The sequence below is a fragment of the Acanthopagrus latus genome, chromosome 2, assembly GCF_904848185.1.
Source record: "Acanthopagrus latus isolate v.2019 chromosome 2, fAcaLat1.1, whole genome shotgun sequence".
NCBI classification, from domain to species: Eukaryota; Metazoa; Chordata; class Actinopteri; order Spariformes; family Sparidae; genus Acanthopagrus; species Acanthopagrus latus.
In genome coordinates this window covers 5,648,781-5,670,479 of record NC_051040.1, presented here as the reverse complement: position 1 = coordinate 5,670,479, position 21,699 = coordinate 5,648,781, and the positions used below count along the sequence as shown (strand labels likewise).

Sequence of the window (21,699 nt, the reverse complement as noted above, 5' to 3'; positions counted from 1 at the left end):
AAGCCAGTTTACTACTGTAGGGGTCACAGGACTCTACATTAAGGGATCATTACCATGTGTTATTCTGGTAGCACTGATAATTATTTTTGTTTCATTATTAAGGTCTGAGTTACTAAAGACACTAGAGCTATTGGGAGGGACTTAGTGGTCTTTGCATTAGTATTCCCACAGACTGCAGTGCAAACAAAATGTAATCAGGTCTTTTTTCCACGAGGTCCCTGTGGCTTTTTGGAAACGCTTGCCAAAGGAGATATCGCTGGACAAATTAATCTCGAATTTAATTTCTTGACCTTATTTTACTTTACCTGATGTTTCATTCTAGTTTATTATTTTCGCTGCTTATAATGCTATTATACTTTGCTCTCTGTTCTAGCTTCACCGCTGTATAATACGTGTTTAATCTTTTTTTAATTGTTCTTTATTTTGTCATGAGAGACAGTGCAAGAGTGTTGCAAACATGGCAATTGAAGCTACTGTCAGCATTATTAATGAGTGAGGTAGTTCTAGTACAAGTTGTAGCAATAGTCACTATAATAGTAGTATGGGTTATATTCATGTATAAAGCACTCAGGTGGTGAAAGCAGTAGATCGGCAGCAAAAGTAAAAAAAGTACATGTGGTAGTTCTTCTTAAATATGATTGTTTTTACTTTTTGCAGCATCTCATTTTGGGGGAATCAGAATTGTATAGTCACATTGAAACTGTCTCAACAAAAGTAGCACTTGGATATTGATAATAGTAGTAACAAGTAAAGCAGCTGTAGCAGCAGCAGTGGCTGTAGAGGAAGCTAGTAGAACTAATAATAGTGCTAAGCATTGCTGGTAGCACTGCTGACAATCATAGCGATAGCAGTGAGATATTTTCTTAAATCCTGTTGGTTTATGCAAATGGAGCTGTTCAGCGAAATCTAGTTTTGCTGTGATCATTCTCAGCATGACTTGGCAATCATTAAGCACAACAACATTAATGCTGTCATCAGTTAGACTGAGAGATGTTGGTGTAATGTCCCTGAGAGTCTCTGCGGCGTATGAACAGCACATTCCTTGGATGGTTTCTGTCAGGAATATGAACCGAATGCTGGTCTCCCTCACAGATGGATACTTAGTCCCTTTCTGGAGAGTGCACCTCACATGCAACATACAATGGCCACGCTGTCTTACTAGCAGCAAAGACTCCTGGTGTGATTGATCAGATGTGTGGTTCCACTGCTTGGACCTGTAACAAGGTAGTGTGCATGGCGTGTCATGTAAGCTCCCAGCCATTATCTCCCGGGCAGTACAGAAGACCTCGCTGTAACCCAAGCGGCTCCTTTGACCCGAGGCTCTCGGCTTGTCAGTGCCCAGCTCCCACTTGGAAATTAGTCACCCTCTGACAGGTGGGGATGGATGCCTGTGATCCCCGCCAGATTCATGCGCTTTTTCACCCCCATCTATCATCACCCACGGCTCCTTTTGTCTCAAACTCCCTCCTTCACCATTCCATGTCTGTTCCTCCCTGGACATGATGTGATCACCACTGAATCTGGCATAATGTGATGAACATAAGAATGTTCTTGCGCACAAATACTGTCTATCCTCATTATTCTTTGTACAACATTTGACTCTTCGAAGTATCTATGTTTGCAGATTCTCACAAAGTTAAAACACCACTTCCCATTTCACTGTGAAGCTGTGTGGGAGACAGATTGTCAGAATCTGAGAGAATTGCCACAGTACAAAAGCCAAGTACGTGCTGAACTCCCTAGTATGATGTCGACCGTCTGTTTTGTTCTGTGGTCATCACTATAAGCACACTTATGGTGTGTGTGGGTGCACTTGTGTGTGTGTGTGTGTGTGTGTGTGCAACTGTGAATGCAAGTGGGTGTAAAATGAATGGAGTCCAATGTGAGTAATCAGTCATTTTTTGCTTTTATTAATGAGATGTGTTTTTAAGTAACCGAGATGGATCTGTCGTTTTCTGGCTCAACACTGTGTTCGGGGTGCATTTTCTCTCCCACCTATGGCAATATTGCACTTTTGGGACTCACAGTGTGTGGGCTGATTGTAAAGAATCGAGCGTTTCACACCCTCTGAGAAGACTCTTTCCTCTTAACATAGTTGTTATCAGTCTGCTTCTAGTTGTAACACAAAATAACACTAGTACGAGAAAGACATAAGAGCAAACCGTGCTAAAAGAAACATATTCTGACATGTCAACATATTTACAGCATCTTTATTCACAAGTGCACTCATCAAGTCCAACAATTGTATTTGTTTCATTTAATATAATTTTTTTAAGTTCTATTCTAACATTGCAACATTAAATGTATATTTCACCTAACATGAATCAATCCCTCTCTCCCTGTTGACCTAAATGTAACATTTCTGCTTTAAAATGTCACTAATGAGACTTTTGTCATGTATTTTGATGAACTGTGTACATACACCATCCCAAATATTTCCAGCAGTGTTACAACCCAGAGAAATCTGTCATTTTATTCAGACTAACTGTTCATTAGGTCAACTGTTGCTTTAACTACCTGGGAAATATATGACGCATCTGTGTGTGAGGAAAGAAAACAGCAAATGTAACTAAACATAACCTGAATAAAACAAATGCAATACCTTCTCCAGGAACATTTCATGCATGCATGATATTGTATGATTACACTGGCAGTGGTGAATGTTTTCATTGTTTTGTTAGCGGCAGGAAGTGCACACAGTGCCTTTCAAGGGTGTATTCAAATAATTTGCAGTTTGCGACTTTACTCTTCACATAATGGAGGCTGTGGTCAGTTGATTTAACCACAGTTACCATGGATGAATACATGCATACAATGGATGTCAATAGCCTCATTGCAGAAGAAAAGGAGCGCTCCCTCAGCATAATCCACTTCATCCATCATCCATCTCAGTATGCTCCAGACACACATATTTTCGCCTGACATATCTAAATACACTTTATCTTTCAATCCTCCGGCACAACTGTGTCCAATTCAGGGTGCATGTATCAGATATATTGCTGTTCCATTAGGCAACAGTTCAGTTGGTGAGGGTTTAATTCTCAAAAGATGCATTGTGGGTGGAGTATCACTTTAAGGCATAAATATAACACATCTGAGGCTGTGAAGTCAAGCGTTGGGATATGACTGCAAAAGCTCTGCTCAAAATCAAAAGCTAATGAACTGTGGCACCATTAAACAGAGAGCACATAGCTTCTTTTTTTCACCAAAGGGCAAATAGGAAAATCATTAAAAAACAAAAAAAAACCAAAACACATAAAGAAATAATAAAATTACTTGCAGGAAAAATTACCTAAAATCTTGCACAAAGAAACCCGCTCGAGCTGCCTGGTTTTTAAATCACCTGGTCTAGTTAGGCAGATGTGGTGGGAAGAGAGCGGGGGAGCCTCACCCTTTGACTTGAAGGAACCACAGATTTGAAATCTTCCTCTCCCCTCTGTCCTTTCAGTGCTAGGTTCCCTGCATCTTCGACCAATATTAACTTGATCAAAAGACAGTGGCTGGCCTCGGAGCAAACTAATATGCTCATTAGCATTGACACGGGTGCCTGGGAGCAGTTCATGTGCATTAATGAAGTAAAGACCTGAGCAAAACAATCATACCCAGCTAGCCTTGGAATGCACAGCCAGCCACACGCAGGGCTCCCTAATGACCTGAGGATCTGAACTTGGGCTGAATTCAAGAGGCTGTTGTAAAATGGCTTTGTTCAATAGCTCTATACTGTTATCATGAATTGCTTATGGTGCTTTTGTAAATCCTGTGAATAATGTTCAACTGCCCCAAGTTGGATTTTATTTTTAAATGCACACAAATGAAAATAGAACAGCTTCCCCTAACTACATGTTGTTCCACTTACAACACTGGAAAACACTGAAAGAAAGAGAGAGAAAAAAAAAAACAATTTTCCCTGCATATTTAGATATGTTCCCCCAGGGATATGTTTAATTTCCATGGATGAATTTCCCCTCACATTTTCCCTTCCTAAAAACTGACTCACTGAAGCAAATGAGTTTTCACTCTTTTTCTTGGGGACAGGGGGTCATTTCATTACATTTTCTATCAGCACCTTGGATATGCTGTGCTTTATATTCTGCAGCCAAGATTATTTGAATTGATTGACCACTGACATTTCACAGTTGTTCTCTGTGATGCAAATTTTAACTGCAAGAGATGGCAAAGGGCAATATTTTCAAAGTATTCACACCTGCCTCCTCCATGTATGGAGAGAGTCTCGGGTGCAGACTGGCTCCGGGGTCATAGCGTGCCACATGACCATTTGAGAGATGACATTTTATCAAGGCCATCTTCAGTTGTGAGCATGGGTGAGTGCAGACAGCGTTCAGGTCAATTGTCCCCCATGTCCATATGTGCTGCAAGGTGTCTGCACCACCATACAAATTGCTATTTTCCCTATTTTTTTTCCCACCCCACCTGTTCATGTATGTCTCTCTCTTTTTCTCTCTCTCTGGCTCTCTTATGCGTACACATGCTCACAAACACTTTGTACATGGAGAAAAAAATATAGTGCAAACAAGAGAGATTACAGCTAAGAAGCAATGTGCAGATACTATCACCACAGCTAAGGTGTTAACAGCTAACAACACATATTTGTGTTATTTGAATAAAATAAAAATGCTGTTTTCAACTATTAGAAATCTTTATTCTGTGCTGAACAGCTACAGTATCTTGGAGAAAATTAAAAGCTTAAATTAGACTGAAAGTGATCACACGGAATACTCAACACCTGTGTGTAGATTGATGTAAAACTGAATGCTCGCATAAAAGCAAAAAAAATAAATATACGCCATAAAAAGAAAATGTTCTGCATCGTTCCAGCATCTTTTGCTTCTAACCAGCCTGTGGGGCCTTGTTAGTCAGGAGCTACACCTAAGTGCAAGCAGCATGCAACCTAATTTGGCAGGCACACCGTTCAATAAATTAGATGCCTTCCTTTTTTAACCAGTGTTGCTTGAACCAACAAGTTGCTTTTGAACTCAAGCTAATAGAAAAGGAAGAGCCTGAACCAAATGATGAATTTGGGTTCCACCCGGATGACCTTTGGCCGAGGTTATCAGGCATTTGCAAGAGGTGGGTATTGGTCCAAATTGAAATGAGAGAGCAGAATGGAGCTTCCCCAAGCATCATGACCTTTGCTGGCCACTCCATCAGCTGCTCGTCACCGCAGACTCATTTATCAGGCAGCGCGCTCTCTGAGGAAGCTCACAGGTGCTGCCCTGGATGGGGTCACATGACATGTCGGGTCATCTCACACGATCTTTGCTGGAGGCAATAAGCGAGTGGGCGGAAAGACAGTCTTCACTGGTCAATACTTAATGGGATAGAGCTCTTCTGCATCGGTGCTAATTTGGTACAAACCGCATGCTGGCAGATGCTCTTCTTGCGGATGAAAATGGCGGCTTCTGCCAATCTCTGACTAGTAGCCAACACAAGGACCTTTCAATTGTTCAAGGATTTGAACTCCATGCAGGAAAACTGATTGAAGGGTGAAAAGTCATACCTCTTCTCTGACAATCAAACAGCCTCTCTGGTGGCACATGACAGCAAACAGTGTTTTACAGAACACCTCGCTCTGAAAATCAAATTTTATTTGAATGCATGCATTGTTATGTAATATACTTCGCATAGTACAATTAAAAATAACAAAAAGCTGTCTGCTGACTGAGCATTATATTTTATTCCATGAACTGTACAAGTAAAGTGTCTTGCAGGATATGTATGATCCAGGTTTGTTGTAGTGAGTATTGGATATCTGGAGGCTAGATGCTTTCCACAATATTGATTACATATTATATCTTCCCCTCTGTGTGCTGTGAACAAGTTTCACTTTCTACAGGGAACCTTCCCTTGATAATTAAAGGTTAAACTATAGTATTTATGGTGGTTTCTTAAGTTACAAGTTTAATATTTACAATTTCACATTAATACTGGAAGAAAGCTTATAAGGCGTATTATAATAGTATGAAGTCATCTTTTTTTACTTGTCCCATCAAGTCATCCAGTTCCCTTTTATAATGCTCTATCACACATATCTGATAAGATAACTAGACATTCAACCAAAGATTCAGACATGTTCATTAATCTCATTGTCTTCTTTTTCAGTTTTTTTTTTTTTAAAACAGACCAATCAAAACGATTGTACAGACTACTTCAAATATGATGATGTATCTTTCAAAATAGCTTTAACCTCTGAAAAACTGTTTCAAGCATCCTCTTCACTGTATTATCTTAAACTCAGACATCAATGGAAATCTTAGAGTTCTTACATCAGCTAACTCCTTAACAAGCTCAGACAATAATGAGAAGCTCAGAAATCAAAAAAAGCGGACAGAGCTACTTAATGGATATTTTTGGCTGTAATTTAAGGACATTACTGGCAGAAAGGGCAATTAGCAATGTCCCCTCACAGTTTGAATTTATCAAGATGTAAAAATTGAATCTGCGGGTTACTTGCTGGTTTAGGTGATGTTTCTCTGTGATGGTGTACATTCAGTTTATTATGCAGTGAAACCGCTGTCCAACACTTGTGAAACCTTTTGCCTTGAGGGCTCCAAGAGTATGTAGCCAAACCATTTCAAAAATAGTTAAATTACTCCAGTTAATGCTCAGAACTGACACAATGGGGCAAGCTTGTGTTCCAAAACCCCTTCCTAAACCCCTTTCATGCTGCAGAGTACTCATACTGTGATATCAATATTGATGTTAAATCTGGGCTAGTACAAAATTAATCACCTAAAATGTGTAAAAGTGAGCTCATTAAAGTGTGGCAGGGACAATAGATTGCAATACTGCTTGGTTTGAGAGCATCCTCAAAGGTTTTACATTAAACATAAATGCCTCCAGCATCAGACTAGCTGTTGCCAGGGTTGTCTTTGACTGGTAGTGCTGTTTTTGAACTATTATGCAGTGATTCAAAACAGGAATTTGTCCCTGACATTGTTTAGCGGGAGAAATGGGCCATGGAAAGTTTTGGATCTGTAATGCATTGAAGATCTGGATATCAATTTAACTTGGATATACACTGCTAGTTATTGTCGTCATCATCATCTAGAAACCATCCCGCTTGTGATCGGACCGGCTCTGGCTGTCCAGCTCGGTTGACTCCCAGGGAATGTTTTCTCTGCTAATACTTCATGAGCATAACTGAACCAGCGAGATAAAGGCTGGCACTGCAAGGCTGTGTTCAAACTGATTTAAGGCAAGAATTAAATTCAAACTCGTCCTTGTCTTGCCAGCCTAAGCCACCAAGTAGGACTGCATTAGAGCTAAGCATCCCATTTCTACTGACTGAGCCAGATCAAAGCTGCAATGGATGCTTAAATAAAAGTTCTGCCAGCAGGTATACCAACCCAGTTGGCAGAATTACTGTCGCCAATGTAAATTTCCGCTCAAACATATATTGAAATGCTGTAGTCCCTTTAATCTAGTGGTTTCACAGCCTTCCCATTTAACTCCTCCACCATCCCCCTCCACCTCCCAATGTGAAAGTCAGGGCATAAACATGTAATGTGAACCTAATATGACGTGGGTTTGCAGGTATTGACACTTCGTCTCCAGTGAAAGTGATTAAATGTGTCTTGCTGAGAAGGCCGCCTCAAAGTTAGCAGTGATCAAGTAAGCAAGGATTTCTCTTGCTTTTATCTCGCTTTCAGAGGCGTTGGTCTGTGTTTCGTGAGGTGTACTGCTACAGTGTTAAATTATATGTGGTTATTTTCCTGCTGTGTTGCTTTTTAGAGTTAAAAGAGGAAGAGAAGCTCAATTAAATCAGCTGGAAGGCCATAGAGAAGCTCAAACGAGTTTAAAACCTGCTGCTACATGGTTTTATTATACTCCTGCAGTATCTTCAAGATAACTGGAGTCTGCAGTTGGTGTCTTTGAAGACTGTGGTCTGGGTTATTACTGTCCAAGGTGGACTCCCTGCTGCTGTCTTTATGGAACTTTAAAGTACGAAGGCTGAAATGTAAGAATAGAAACTGGTAAAATTCCACGATTCCAGGAGATACATATGTAAAATCAATATTGAATACCCCCTTAAAGCAACGTTGTTTGGAAAGATAGCATTTCAGCATTACATGTTCACTGACACGACATTAAATATCGATTTACTCAATACACAATAACATTACTCCAAGTATAACACAGTGATTGCTCTTCAATTTGGGCATCAGTTTCAATTTACTCAATACACTATTGGTAGATATAATTTTTCAAACCGTGAAGAGACATGACACATACTGGGAGGCTTCAGCGACACAGTAATATGACATACTGTAACCAGCAATGTAAACTAATCTGTGTTTCATTAAAAAATACTTGAAAAAGTAAATTATCAGAAATATACCTATAGACATAACTTTAGGAAAAACTTGATTGTGCTGTGGCTGTCATATAAAATGTTTTTTAAGTCACGTCGTCCATATTTACATGGCACACACTTAACTCTGTACTGTATTTTTGGAACACATCTGTTCTTATAATACACCCTGTGTCTACGGTCTGAGGCATCATAACCCATATGTTGGGCTGTGACTCAAATCAACCCCTGTAAAAGTAATGATGGGCGGTTCGTGACACGCATGAAAACTCTGTTACGCACCACACTCATTTACAAGCGAGCAGCTCAGCTCCCCTCTATGTCATAACTCAGCCATTTTGTGAGGGACGGTGCAGTGGATGAGGTCAGACCACAGACGCTGCTCGCTGGCTGATAATAGCTGATGGCTTTGAGTGGTCTTTAGAGTGGGATCCAAGCAAAAAATCCTGATTACATTCATATTCAGAGCATACACCATGAACTGATCAAGGGCTTTTTCTCTACCTCTGAATGAGGCGGCACTCTGCTTGGAGATTGCCTCTTTCAATTGTCTCTATCAATTGCAGATGACTCAACATGGAGCTAGTCTTTCTTCTACAATTTAAGGAAATTGCATAAGGAAAAAAAAAAAAAAAATGTTGCACCACTTACACATTATGATGACGTATGTGTAAATGCCCACCCCTGTATCAGTGTGTGTAATTTATTGCAAGCTAAGCCTAATTTATAATTCATCCCTGTATAGCATCCAACACATTTGCATGCATCAGTGCACGAGCTGCTGTACTGTTCAAATAGCTTGTTTCTGAAGGTGTCTCTGGTGACATGTTTCAGCTATTTTCTGCTTAGGGCCACGTATTAATAAATGTCAGTAGTGGTGAGCTGGCTTAGGCACTGACTTAATGCACTGCTGAATCGGTGAATTGACCTTAGACCCTGACACCACACTTCAGCTCATATTAAGACAACACAGTCAAGGCGCTGAGCTGCGACTTGATTTTGATGGACATGCAGTCGTTATCTCCGCTGGTCGCCACTAATCATATGCTGCCTTCCGCAGAGTAATGGCTCAGGTCACAGGCATGACAGACTTTCAAGGGCAAAACTCACCCAGCATTTCTGTTTCATACAAATAAGTCAGCTGGTGGGTTAGCCTTCACACGACGCGCAGTGTGACTGCAGCTTTATAAAGTCAATAAATACATTAATAAAGTGCTGCTATGAAGTAAATGAATGACACTTCAAGGTGCTTAAGATACCTTACCCGGAAAAAGCAATAGAAGAAGTAGAACAGTCGGTTTATTGTAATGCAGCCTTTAAAACCCAGAAAACCTGGCAAAGCTATCACGATATAATGATAACCAAGATCTAAGATATTATATGTAGCCCTAGTTACCACCTCCTTTCATTCATCTGCCATATTCGTAGTCTGACCCCTGATTACAGGATTCCTACACATTTAACTAGACATGGATACCCCGCGGGAGAACAGAACTGACAGTTGACCATATGTGCAAAGGATGTAAAACAGAAAATCTTAGGGTACAAATCTTAGATTCTATTGCTCAAAATGTTGAAATTAAATAATAATAATAATTATAATGAGATCTTGTACACTGCATTATATAAATCAAACCTAAAATTACTTATGCATGAAGGAAAAGGCTATAAGGCACATGGGAATTGTCATGCTTCTAGAAGAAAACAGGTGATAATTGGGTTTGCATAAGGCCATCTGTCTTGAATCAAACTGTCATATATTTCCTGAGGGGTTAAACAAGTACATGATCACCGACAGCAGGAACCTCACATTTCTTCTTTCTCTTCACACTATTCTTTTCCATTTTAAAGTCTTATTCTTTTTCTCACCTACAGGAGCATTACTTACACTGGTTCTCCTGAGGATAGAGAATAGTCTGATTAGAAATGATTGCCTGCTTGTCCCTGTTGCCATGTCTCCAAGACTTTCTCACAACCATTTTGCATTATCGTCATTCACTGCAGCGATCTTCTCATCTGCATGGTGGCAGCCCTACTGCCAGCACAAGGACAAGAAATTGGACCTCAGCAGGGAGCTAAATGTGCCTTCAATCTCAACAATCCTTTTAATCTTTCATCAATCATGTGGAAGCAGCTCGGAGCCCTGATCCTATTACAGTTTGAGGGGGAATAGTTTAGAATTGACAAGCATGAGAACTGCAGTGAAAGTTTGCCACACGAGAAAGTTGAAATGGAAGCTGGGTTTGGCTTGGCAATCTGACGAGAAAATCCTCAAACTGGTTTGCTAAAATTGAAAGTAAACAAACAATTGGAAGTGGTATTTTACTTGCTGTCAACACAAGGATCTTGAGAGAATCAAAAAAGACAGGGAAGGTCATAAAAATAGTTTTCTTGGGCTGCTCTAAAAGTGGCAATCACAGAGGAAGCGAGCCAAAATGAAATGCAGACCCAAACAAATTCTGCTTGTTCTTCAGTGGCTAATTTAGAAACAAAGTGAAAGAATAATGGGCGGGTCATAACAGCTCAAAGTTTTTACTAGTAGTAATTTACAAAACATTCTTGGTCCAAATGTGCACAAATCAGGACCAATGAGCTGGAAAGGTGATTTAGAGTAAAGGAAAGTTTCTCATCACAGACATGGTGATGTTGTACTGTAAACAGCACTGTACTCACATCCTGGTTGCTGCAGGTTTGTACAGTGGTCACTAGCACTCTTAGAAATGTTTTATGAGGTTCTGATATTGAACCAATAAATAATGCAAATTTGAACTTGATCGGTGTTAAGTGGCAATCGTTAAATGTCAAAACATTTCACAAGTATAATTTCTTACTGCGCTTGGATACTAAATGGTTCTCGTCCGCTTGAGCAGTGTGTGTGTGGTTGTGACTCACGGTCTCTAAGGAACAGTGATTCTTTGTTTCACAAAAACACTGTAATCCAAACAACATTAGTTTCAGTTTCAAAGCTGAACTAACTGCTGTGAACGGCCTGCTTATATATAAATATATATATATATATATATATATTTTTTTTTTTTTTTTACATCCTCTCTGATATAATAACCTCTTTTATACTGGATTTTCATCGTGTGTCTTGCTTTTGGTTTCTTTTCTTACAACCATTTGGCACAGTTTGGCATTCAAACTGACACATCTCAGGTATTCATAAAAGCACCATCTAAAATTGATGAAAAATATGACTCTCGAGTCAAATTAAAAAAGGTTTCATTGCAAATCTGTCTGTAGCATTAATGGCATATTGTGGTAAGTACTAGTCTTATGCTAGTCTTAAACTCTTATAAGCATTCTTCCCCACAAACAGTAAAGCAGTGTTGCTATCCCAGTTTTGACACTGATGCGCTCAATCAGACTCATCAAGTAGAGACTATAGTTTGTAAGGGATTTGGGGTTTTATTCATTAAGCTGGAGAAGCACTAAGTCCTGTAACTGAGAACAGCACCACATGTACATATGGCTTAAGCATTTGGATGTCAAAATTGAAGCTTGTGTATACATGCTACTCCAAGGACAAGAGAGCCAAAATCTCCAAATATCAATCTGGCACAGAACTGCTGTTTTTTAGTTAATATAGTTTATAGTCTGCTTCTTGGATTCATCACTTGCTGTGGGCGAATAAAAAAATAAAAGTTAATAATTGAATCTACACTGCCTCAATTATGGCTAATGGGAGATTTTTTTTTCCACACACCCACATTTAAATGTTTACCCTGATGAAGCTTTTGTGAGCTTTTTATGCAAAAGTTCCTCTAATGAAGCTTCGAGTCCAGTGAAGGATTGAGCGCACTCATCTCCTAAAATGTGTTCCGCAGACAGATAAGATGCTACGTACGACAAAAACCTCATCTATGCGTCATAGCAATATCAAGAATGGAGAACCCCTGTATACAGTATGCTTGCGTTTTCCAATCATTTCCCCAGTTCATCTACAAAGAAATCGGAAAGAGAAAGGCAAAGGGAAGACAGGGAGTGGGAGTGCAGCATAGCCGAGCATTCCCTAATTAAGAGTTTTATGGGGCATATAATTTGAGTTACAGCACTAAGCCTTGATTCAAAAGCAACCATATTTTTCCCTTTGAATGATACAAGAACACAGTGCTGCAAACTGAAATCACATGAGTTCAAAGCATTCCAATGCACACACATGGCGGAATCTATTATATGGTATATGATTAACAAGTGCGTATGACATGGCTTTAAATAGTTTCTAATTTCTATTGTCACCACAGAATTGTCAGCCGTTTGAATGTCACCGATCTGCTGTGTGACACGACCATTACAAAGACAGAGGGAACTTGAGTAACACGGTTTAGAGGGGTATTTTCTATTTTTTTTTTTTGTGCTTACATCCATATATACAGCATGCTCTAATTATAACAGTGATTATGTGAGCAGACAACCATGTACAATCACGTTACATAATTGTCACTTCTCTGAACAGGTACTGTATCTCCATCTGGGTTTTGATAAGGAGAACAGCTGTGATATAAATACATCTGTTGTCGTGTGCATCCGTGTTCTTTTCTTTTCTATAATGTTGAAGCTTATTTCACAGAGCAGCGGTTTCATGTTCCTCATTTTTCATTGTAGAATTTAGTTTCCGCTGCCGCAGGTGGTTTGTTAGTAATAGTTCTGACTGCCAACAGGACTTTCTCAGCTCCAGATGTAGGACTTTCAGCAGAGAGTTTATTTTGTAGACATAACTACGGATATTAATGGGGATACGGACTTCATTCAAGATCCTGAGGGAATGGTCAAGTGATCAATTAAAAATTATGTGACAGGGATAATGTACAGTGTTGGCAGAGGTTTGCGCTGTCTAAGTGCTTTGTAGTTTCTATTGCAGACATTTTATACTTCCTAATTGCAGTACTGCTTAACGTCTGTCAATGTCTGTTATATGTGAATGTTCAAATGATCATTTAATTCTAGATTCTTATTTATCTTATTTTTTCTCTGCCTCTTCTTGGTTTTTTCTGCTGCTGAAGTGGCCCAGTTTCACCACAGAGATCATTAATACTGCATCTTATTTTACTTTACTTTTATTTATTTATTTATTTATTTGCCATTTGGGTGCAGCAGGGACAATCGTGAACACACTGACACTGAACTGACATATAATCGCCTTTTGACTTGATATGGCACACTTGTTAGCAATCAGTTGTTTATTTATCCGTGCAGCAGATGTAAGCAGCAGCATTGCCTTTCATGTGGAGTCATATTTCTGGTTCCATATTCACTCTTGTTTCAGCTCTGTTTTTGGTCACAGCCAACTACTGAGGGTAATGTCTGGCTCTTTAGCTGCAAAATGCTCTATTATGTTCTCTAACTGTGTGCGTCAGCAGCATGTAACACAAAGCTATAGCGGTGAATTATAAGATGTATTTTTACCAGACCAGAGTTGGTGATCATTGTTGAAGTGTGTTTTCTGATGACCTAACAAGGCAGTTTAGTTTTGTCTGAGGGTTTATGGTTGTATTTCTCGGGTCATCAGTGAAAACAGATGTTTTTTCTTGACATATTGTATAAACATTTTGTTCAGTTATGAGACCAGTAAAGGTATGACAGCTTGTAAAGCGAAGGAAACTCACTGCTCACATCTCCCAGCTGAACTTACCTACTTACCTCTTGAGGCATTACGAAAAAGAACGGGCCAGTGCTAGCTGGTCCGCATGCTAACTTCAGTGGACATCTCTACAATGCAATACATAGAAGTCTTTGTTATAACATCAAAACTAATATTTGTGCACATTTTGTTAATAATTTTAGTTGTTTGACTGTTTAAACTAAGATTCTTACATGAGAGGTTTTGATCAGACAATAGTAGCTAACAAGAGTTTGGTGTTTTGTACAATCGGTGCATCATGCAGGTCACATTATAAAACTTAGTTTCCAAATATGTGGATTTACTAGATCCGCAAACAGTTATGTTTGACGGTTGTGTATGAACTACCACTGTGTCCTGATGTAAATTACCTCAATTTATTTTTTCACACATGGGGCTACATGAAAAGTGGTGCATGCCCTGTGAATTAAAGCCTACCACCTGCAAACATGAGCCTGAATGCAGCTTCTCAAACTGAAACTGGCCCCTCTCCTCCTGTTGCCTGGGTCAACGGCAAATCTCACATTCCCACAATGACACGACCACAATGCCAGCCCAGTCCTCAGTTTTACATTTGAAAGCATATTTAACTTTTCACTCATCCATTCACCGCCCGTGAGCTGTAAGACTCTGAGCCCAGCCAAGATTAGCTTTTGGCTGACAATGCAGTGAATTAAAGGCCACACATGGCCCCTCTCTTGTTCTTTGGGTGACCAAACACACTTCCAGGGCCAGGAACTCTTGACCAGTCTTTTTAACCCACAAGAAGAAACTAGGAATTGGAGGTAAGTATATGGTATTGGATTTAGGATCAGAACCTGGCCAGACAAAAAGCATAGTCAGATGGAACAAGACAGATGGTTGTTCTCCTCGCTAACCTTCCAAACTCTCGTGTCAAAGGTTTGAGCATAGGTTGTGGAAAACACGGGAATATTTATTTGCATAGTGGTGCATTTTCCATTAAATAAGACATACGGGAGCCTGTCAGTATCTAAATCCTAAAATATGTTCATTCAGACTATCTGACTAAAAACCTTACAGTTTAAATAGAAAATTGTTTAAACATCCCAGTTAACATTAAGCTGCTGTTGTTGTTCCCTCTTAAATATTTATAAAGAATTCATAAACAAGTCAAATATTTACAGCTGAAGATATGTTTGCCCTTCACACAGAGTTATTAACGAAAACAAGGTGCAATTAGAATATTACATCTCTGAAAAGTAAATGAATAGTTAGGGAAAAAAACATACTCGCACAAATCTCTGTAATTATCTCTTTAAAAAAAAGTAAAAGAAAGACTTTATTGTTATAATTCTTCAGTGTCACAGTTATCACTTCAAAACTAGGACTTTTTAATGAGGTTTTTTGAGACACCATTTGTTGTCTCACAATTCATACTAGATCTGCAAAGATTTATCATTTAGTTGTCAGCTACTGAATTAATCGAGTCCACCTTCTTATATGTTTTTTTTTTTTATTTCTCTATGACAGCACACTGAATATTTTAAGGTTGTGGAAGAAGTTTGGCATTTGAGGGCATCACCTTGGATTTTGTTAAACACTGACAGACATTTTTTTTTTTTTAAACATTTCATGACATCTCATAAACCAAACAACTGATTAACTGAGAAAATAAGAGACAGAATAATAATAAACAATTAAAATGCTCATTAGTTGCAGCCCCTAATTCATACTTGGTAGATCTGATGGACACATTTTTTGTTGAAAAGCTTTTTTATTGCCTCTCAAAGGAAATTCTGTGTAATAAATTAAAATGGAGATGCACATTCACAAAACAGGTTCCAGTGAGTCATTTCAGATGGGTACCTCAACACATTATATCAACCGTCATGATTAAATGGTGCATTTATAGTCAATTAACTGTAGTTACTAGTTATTCCACTGATAACAAACAATGAAATGCATTATAACCCATTTATTAAGCAAATGTTTACAGTAAAGTTGCATCCAACTAAATGATTAATGAATAAATGATCACCATAAATAACATTCCACTGTGTGTTAGGATTCAAATAACTATCTAATAAAGTTAAATCTAAATGTAGCATGTATCAGAGATGGTTATCATAAAGCAACACTTCCCAGTGCACATCAACAATAACAATAGGCGACACTAGCTCTTAATTATAATTGATGGGGATTTAATAATTATTCCTAATGAGGCAACACTACATCCTAACTTAGACATGAGTGGACAACAGTAGGCCTGACTGACTTAGCCCAAATATTTCCTCTCTCTCCAGTCAGTCCGTGTGTTTGTTTTTTTTTTTTTTAAATATTTCCCTACATGGAAAACACCTTCCATGAATAAGAGGAAAATATAATGCGATATAATGTGCTGAATGGCTGACAGTTCTTTTCTTTTTCGAGGAGGAGGAGGGAAAAAAATGGCCAGGAAAAGGACGAACAGGAAGATATTTGGAGGGACTATAGCGTAGTACCGAAGGGGGCGACCACGCACAGTCGCACACTCATCCCTGCTCCGAACTCGTAATTGTAAATCGTGAGGGACCACGCAGCTTGTCATTCCCCAGCACACACACACACACACTCACACACTCACTCTCACTCACGCACACAGCGGCTGGCGTGCCACCTTATCTCCTACCTACTGCGTGTCCGGGGACGATTTCACATATTCCTCCCGAAGGATTTTTTTTTTTTTTTTTCCACGACGTTCAATTAGGTGTGTGCACGCTGCTAATGGACATCTTGGACGGCTGCCTCTCACGTCCATGTGTGCGTCTCTGAGAGCGCTGTGAGCGGCGGCGGCAGCGGCAGCAGCGGCACCTTGGAGGAGCAGAAGGAGGAGGAGAGGAGAGGAGAGGAGAGGAGGAGGATTTTTTCCCCCCCTTCCCTGCCGTACCGTACCGTGTCGTGCTCAGTGGAAATACACTCGCCTGCTCGGCGTACTATCAAAAACGAAAGAGAGGGCAGAAGCAGAAGAAGAAGACGAAGTAGACGCATAAGGGCTTCTTTTTTTTTTTTTTAGGTGGGGGACACCCAAGACTGTATTTGGTGAATTGTCAACGGGACAGGCCTGCTACATTGGATGTGTCTTCAGAATGGTAAGGTTCATTTTAGTGAGATGTGTTTTTTTTTTTTTTTGCCAGTGTTGCAGAAATAAACAAGACGGCATCCTGCAGCAGCGGAGCGAGCACGGAGAACTAATGTAGGCAGCCGCGATCAGTTTCACTACAGACGGGTAGCTTTTTGTTTTTTTCTTTGCCTGTTCGTTTGTTTATGCCGTGTTTTTTTGTTTTTCCATAAACCCGCACCTCATCCACCGGACAGGGGCAGATTAACGGCGGTGCAGCACGGTAGGATACCTGCCCCCCCTTCGGTTTTCTCTTCCCGAGCAGCCGAGAAGGGGTTTGTGAGCCGCCTCGACATCACACTGTGTGAATTTGATATCTGGTGCGGGGATCACAAAGTCCACGGTCGCCTTTTGAGAGCAGGCTCCGGGGGCAGGAATGGCTGCAGCGCGTCCTGAATGATGTGAGATACGGACATAAATAACGGATGAAGGGGGGGCTGGTTCGGGACTTGCGTTGTGAATGTAGAGGAAGGTGGAAGTGCCCTCCTGTACCGACACCAGATATGTGGACTCACCTTTGCCTCACAGTGAGAGACGGGAAAGTAGTTGTTGTCTGTAGAAACAGGAAATGTAAATGTAATGTTATGGATGGGATTTGGACTATAGCCCCCCCTCCCTTTTTTTAAATGTTGATTTTATTACAGGTGAGTCCTTATTGAACTTTGTTGTGGGCTCTGTGTTGTAGTGTGGTGGCACCAGAACACTGGACCGTGTTAAACCGGAGCAAGGCTTTGTGAGGCTGTACCTGATATTTCAGTAATAATAGTAAAGAGTAAAATTCACAATATCTGTCATTATTTTAACAGCAGGATAACAGCAGAACACATCATCAACTAACCCACAGTCCTGTTATCAAATTATATTTTCTTTTTTTTTGTTTTGTTTTTATCCTGTTAAATAAAATTATAATAATCAAAAAAAACTGCATCATCACATGGGGGTAGTAACCATTAAAATTAAATTAGGTGAAGTGAATTAAGAAAACTCTCGATTTAAATGTTCAGTAGTTCACAAACATTTCAGACCGGAGGAGTAAAAGCGTAAGTTGGACCCCTGGGAGTCATTGTTGGGGCCCTACACACAGTTCAGACCAGCTCCACACACTCTGATTGAGCAACGTGTATGACTAACACACACACACACACACACACACACACACACACACACACACACACACACGCACACACACGCCTCCGAGTGTAGTGGTGCAGTAGTACTCATGCAGCTGGTAGACTTTGGGCTTTTGCTACACTGATATAGATCATCTTAATAAATTAGCCCTAATTGAGTTTTTTTGTCCATAATTAACATGTAAACTACAAGTATAACTAAAAAAATTGAGATGTTGGCTGACTTGGTCTTGAAACTGTAGAGAATTTCAAACCTTTGTGTCAAAATTAAATCTCAATAAATTCTGTTAATTCAAATTTCAAAATTCAAAGTGCAGCTGCCCCAATTGTGATCTAAGTAAACGTTTTAAAGATTGATGAGGAATTTCATTTATAAGAAATACTGTGTTTTCAGTGCTTTCAGTCTCTATTAGCACTCAAACTTTTCCCAGGGCGTGCTGCAGACATCGAGATCATTAAGAAACTACTCTGTGTGTTGGGGGGGGGGATTTTTTTTTTTTGTGCCTATAATAGAGTTCTCAAGTGCTTCCATTGGCCGTAGCACGATGCGTGACCCCAGATATTAGAGGTTAAATCCAAAGGAATCCAGGGGCCCTCCATCCTCCATGGCAAGTGTTTGGTGGAGGCATCAAATGAGAAGTCTGAAGTTGTTAGGTCCCGCAGAGGTTAACCTTTGTAGAACAAGGCAGCATTCTCACAGTTGTCTTTGTCGTGCTGATGAGCTCTGAGAAGCTGCCTCAGCACTAGTAGTGTGCATGATAAGAGGGGAAACAACCCTCCCTTTGTGATCCCAAAATGAAAAATCTGTTGCTTGTCTTTTCGCCTTTGTTGTTGTTTCACTGTGAACTGAACGCACAGCTATTCTCCAAAGGACGGCTCGCTGGAAGAAAAAAAGATGACATGTAAGTTGCAGTTGGACCTTGTTATATTCCATAAACGACTGTTGTGTTTGAGCTAATGTTGGCAGCGTTCAGGGGCAAAACGATGACAGAGAGGAAACAATGAAATGCCTCTGTCCCTCCGGAGTTTTCCAGCGGGATATTGTGTATTTCAAGTCATAATTGTTGTGTGAACTGTACGGTCATCTAGGGAGGGGATGGTGGTATTTGAAGGAAATGGATACCGTGGATTGGTGAGGAGTGCGTTCTCTGAGATCTGGCGTGGCTCAGTAGACTGTAGAAATGATGTTTAGTTCTATGAGAATAAGCAGTAATCCTCAGAGCAGCATTTACCTGCTTTCCAGGACAACAAACACTGTAATATGAATTGATCTCCATGTCAGTAAAGTTAAAACTACCATATTTGATACGTGCATGTAAATTATGCATCAGTTTTTCCTGCTAATTTGCACAGTCAGTGATTCCTCTGTGTCTGCTCAGCTTTGCAGGATTCAGTGCAACAAAAGGAAAGGTGAATTTTCCAGCCCGGAGCATTATGTTTAGTTGAAGCTGCAGTCTGTCATCTTGTGATTTATCACACGTAGAACTAATGGGTAGCTGTCACAATTACACAACTTTATTGGACATGAAAGCTGGGCACTGCAACCCCCCCTCTTGCTTACACACACACTTACATACACACCATCACAACATCCAGTATTTTTTTTTTTCCAGATATTGACAGGACAGCTCCAGACTTTGTGCGTTTGTGGTTCTGGACACTGCACAAATCAAAAGCGTGTGGCTTCAGCACGTGAGCAACTGATTGTTGCCTCTGATGACCTCCTCCTCTCAGATTTATACCTGCAGAATTAGAACAAAACTCTTTCTGTGCTGCATCGTTCTAATTGGACAAACGGATAATTGAAGTGAGAGATATTGTTGTGGCAGTTGTCGACCTGACCTGTGTTTAAAAATAGAATTCAGTTGTCTGTTTGAGGCAGTATGTGTTTTTCGCGTGCTTTAGTGTCTTCAGGAAGCTTCATGGGTCCTGTGTTAGATGGTGCATTAAAAAGATTAAAGTGACAGGCACCCTAAGAAAGCTGTATGTCTTTATTCAATCTCACCTTGATGACGTGCGCCTCGAAATTAGGTTGTTCAAGTTAACAAGAATGTAACTTTGCTGCGAAAAAGCTACAACGCTACTGCACTGACTTCTGTCCATTGGTGGACACATCATTAATCTAACAAAGAGACATCACCTGTTTAAAGAAAGTGTTAAATTCTGTCCCATTTAGCAGTATTCACTTTGAGATTATGTCACAAAAAATGTAAAGGGAACAAAAACTTCCCACATCAAGGTGTGTTGAAACCCTAAAAAATGACAGTACTTTATCTTTTTGCATTTCGATGAATGACAAGTCACCTTTATAATAGCATTACAGCGTTTTATCCATTTGGGTGAATATGTTAGATCTGCCTTCACATTCTCCATTTTCCTGGAGCATTGCAGTGTTTTCCTCAGAAACTATCAGATCCATTTTTCAAAGAACTGGAATCTTACACCTGTTTGGTGCCCTGAAAGTCAGAATCACTCAAACAAAGTACTCTAGGAGTGAGGTTGGGGTTGAAATTATGCACTTGAGCTCCCAGACACAGGGTAGTATTTCTCCTCCTGGGCACACAGCAACAGACTCCCCTTTGTGTCCGACATTTCATAGTACGTATGTAGCAATTTTTAAGATGACTCTCCTTACTGCGGAAGCTAATGACAATCCGCAGGTGTGGTACTCATTATCCTTACATACTCTACTTTGATTTATTCTTGTCTGCTCGATGCCACGGCAGAGCACAAGTTTTTTTCTTAAAATCTGCTCTCCTGAACATATAATTTGAGATCATTTTAGCATATTTCACAGAGCAGAAACATCCTCAGAGTACACTCTGGGAAAGTGGGAGCACATTTACAGTGATGGCCATTTATTATTTATGACGGTTGCTAGACCTGCATTTTATTTTATCTTTCTCACAACACTTTTATTTCATTTGTTAAGGGTGAAAAAAAAGAAAATATCAGTGAAAGAAATAAAACTCTTTTATTGGCCACAGCTGTTGCTCTCTCGTCACTGGCGGCATGTAGCGCTATTGCCTTTCTCGGTAGGTGCCGCATAAAGATCCCCAATTCATGATATTCATGATATCCTTTAGGAATACTCTGAATTATGATCACAGGGTGTGAAATTGTAATGGCTAAAAGACATTCCCTCAGATGTATGAAATCTTAAGCAAACAAGGCGGACAAGAGATTAGCATATTTTGTATTGATGTGGGGCAAACCATATTTAGAGCTGAGTGATATTGCAATATTTTGAGGCTATATTCAGATAAAGAGTAGATATCTACATTTGTTAAATCTGCTCAAAAGCACTTTATAAATGCTTGGACTGGGTGACAGATATGTTATTTTTGGCCTTGGTATATGTTATTGCCACACTAATGCATGGATGACAAGTAGAACAATCTGGTTAGTTCATGCAGCCGTTTAAACCAGGATAATACAACACTCAGAATAAAAATATATACAACCTATATAATGTACAGCCTTAGAAATGATATCG

At 39.8% G+C, this 21,699-nt stretch overlaps 1 protein-coding gene across 4 annotated transcripts in view; it reads left to right on the top strand.

Moving 5' to 3' along the window:
• Positions 1–21,699, top strand: part of tenm4 (teneurin transmembrane protein 4) — a 205,519-nt gene that overhangs the window by 36,701 nt on the left and 147,119 nt on the right. For all 4 annotated transcript variants that reach the window (XM_037073890.1, XM_037073918.1, XM_037073908.1 and 1 more), the window contains one exon: positions 16,347–17,044. The gene's annotated coding sequence lies outside the window, so the exon portion shown is untranslated. The remainder of the gene's footprint in view (positions 1–16,346; positions 17,045–21,699) is intronic.